This window comes from Charadrius vociferus, unplaced genomic scaffold (assembly GCF_000708025.1).
Source record: "Charadrius vociferus isolate BGI_N301 unplaced genomic scaffold, ASM70802v2 scaffold266, whole genome shotgun sequence".
In the NCBI taxonomy this organism is placed as follows: Eukaryota; Metazoa; Chordata; class Aves; order Charadriiformes; family Charadriidae; genus Charadrius; species Charadrius vociferus.
The window spans coordinates 1529860-1532874 of record NW_009649114.1 but is presented as its reverse complement, the minus strand read 5'-3'; positions in this window follow the sequence as shown (position 1 = coordinate 1532874).

The following is a 3015-nucleotide window of genomic DNA, read 5'->3' as shown; positions in this document are numbered from 1 at the left end:
CTCACTGCCCCCGAGGTCAAAGTGTCTGGAGGAAAAATTTCCAAGCGGAAAAGCTTAAAGTGGTGCAGAACCACAGCCGGATCGGGGACACTGGGGTCTCACCTGGTGTGAGCGGGGATGGCCGGTGCCCGTGCCACCACGGCTGGTGCCAATGACACCATGGTGCATGGCTAGTGCCTGCACCACCATGGCCAGTACCTGTGCTACTGTGACCGGCACCCGTGCCACTGTGACTGGTGCCAATGCCACCACAGCCAGTGCCTGCACCACTGTGTCTAGTGGCTGTGCTACTGTGACTAGTGCCCGTGCCGCCGTGACCGGTGCCAATGCCACCATGGCCCTCCCCACAGCACAGCAGGGCGCAGGAGGCTGCTGCCGCCATCAGTGAGCCCGTCCTGCCTCCCTCGTGCCCATCAGGACCACGGGGGTGTCTGCCTGTCCCCACATGCTTTCCCATGGCCAGGAAAAGGTGCGGAGGGAGCCGTGGGCTGCAGCTTTCTCCCTCTCCAGGGCTGCTGCCGATGGTGAGGGGACCAGGGCTCCTGTGCACATCATCTGCAAACCATCAGAGGCACATCGACCACTCCATGGAGCAGCTCCTGGTGACACTGGGCTTTGGAAAGGCCAACTCTTGTGGGTGCTGGCTGCTAGAGACGTGCTGTCCCTCTGCCACAGGCTGGTCCCAGGTCCGACAGCAGCACGGGGTCTGCCAAGCCCCCGAGCCTGAGCTCCCAACCCCGTGCACCCACACTCGGGCACATGGGGCGAACAGCAGCACCTCGAGCTCGTATGAACCCGGCAGCGCGTGGCTCAGCTGCGTGGGGTGGCAGAGCAGGGGCAAAGCCCCAAGGTTGCCCCCTGAACCACGCGGAGCAGATCCCCGGTGGATCTGGCTCCTATTATACTCGTGGCCAACCTAATAATTTAATTGCACAGTTAAAAATAAATACTCGTCTGGGGTTGGGGGAAAGAAAGGCTCACGGAAGAAAATTAAGAGGAATTTAATTAAGGGCAGTGCTGGGAATGTCTCTACCACAATAAAGATAAGGAGGATCAATTGCTTCTTCCGAGGATCAAAGCGAAGGGCTGGAGGGGGGAAGCGGGGCTGTGGCTGTCGGGCGGCTACAAAGCGCTGGGGAGGGAGGGGGAGGCAGGGGGAAAAAGGCACACATGAGAAAGCAGGAGAAAGACAGCTAGATAAGATTAGAAAAATAATTGATCGCGTAGCTCTGCAAGGGCTGCCCGGACTCGCAGGTCAATCCTAGCGTGGTGGAGGCTGGGGGTGTCTGTGCCGTCTCCCCGGCTGCCCACCGCCCCTGGCACCTCCTGCCTGGCAAGGGCCTCCAGGGAGGAGCAGGGAAAGGGGCAGCATCATTCCTCCCGTTCAAACTGCCTTATCCCAAGGTGCCGACCCAGCCGGGCACCCCTCAGCTGAGACCATGGCTTGGTTGTGCTGATCCCCGGTCACCCTCGTGGGGTGTAGCGAGGAGTGATGCGCAGGTCCCAACATAAATCACATTAAATCTTCAGTGCCCCACAGCAGGCACCAAATGGCCAAACGTATTGGCCAAAGGCTCACGGTCCCGTCACCCTCCGGCCTCCTGGAGGGTCTGTGGTGGCTCTGCCATTCCCATCCCATCCCTTATAAATCCTTCAAGGGAGGGTGCCGGGGGGATGGGAACAGTCTGTTTCCAGCGGTGCCCAGTGACAGGACAAGAGGGAACGGGCACAAAGGTGACCATCGGCAGTTCCATCTCCACCTGAGGAGGGACCTCTCTGCTGTGAGGGCGGCAGAGCAGTGGCACAGGCTGCCCAGAGAGGTGGGGGAGTCTCCCCCTCTGGAGCCATCCCAAACCCGCCTGGACGCCGTCCTGTGCCACTGCTGGAGGTGCCCCTGCTCGGGCGGGGGGTGGGATGGGGGAGCTCCAGAGGGCCCTTCCAGCCCCCACCAGTCTGGGATGCTGTGATCCCCATCGCCCATGGGCTGGTAGGGCGCAGAGGTGTGGGGCTGCACCGTGGGCAGCTCCCCGCCACCCTCCCGGCTGCTCACAGAGCACCGCAGGTTTGCGCAAGCCGCTGGCTGTCATCCCTCGGGCAGCGCGGGTCCCCGGGGTGGCCCATCCGGGACGAAACCCTGACAACACGGTGACTCAGGTGGCCCCCGGTGGGACACTGAGGTTTGCAACACCTTCTCTCACTGCCACCTCACCGCGATGACATCTCCACAGCGCCCAGGCCGGCACCCCTCTGGCTGGGCAGGGCTTTGCTGAGGCTGGTGCGCCGGGGGAAAGGCAGACCCCGAGCAAGGCTGCACCGCGACACCACGACCCTCCCGGCCGGGTCTGCACGGCGGCGGGCACAGGGATGCCGTTAGCCCACACGGGGGGAGCAGGAGGCTCCGAAACACCTCTGCCAAGAGCCATTTCTGCATCATCTGGGAGCCTCCATCCCCCAGCCCAGCGCCGTGAGGGAGCTTGTCCCGTGTCTCACACGGGAAGGGAGCGCGGAACCACTGGGAGTTGCAGGGGAGGGTGATTTTCCCAGCGTATCTGGTTGCCCGTGAATGCAAAGAAGCACCCAGACAGGTTTCTTGAAAGGGCTGGACCTGGTGGGTCCTGAATTTGGGAGGTTGGTACCCAGCCAAGCAAGGCAGCCCCGACGATGCAGTGAGGCAATGTTTTGCACCTTTAGGCACCCGAGGAGCTGTGTGACTCTGACTTCTTCAGGTGTAAAATGGGAACGCCAATACCCATCTACCCACGAGACCTCCCGTGGAGTTGCCAGGAGGGCTGCTTCTCCCTCGTGGTGTTTGCATAGGTTGGGACATCGTTGCCACGGCAGGAGCAGCTTTGCATCCCGGCTGGGAACTCCCCGCAGCGGCACTGCCCGGCGTGTGAGCGGCGCTGAGCCCCGGCCCACCCCCCTCCCCGCCTCCCTACAGCCGCTGCCTCCAGAAAAATGGGCTCCTTTCTTGCTTCACCTGCTTTTGCAAGAAGCCGAGCCCGCACCCGGAGA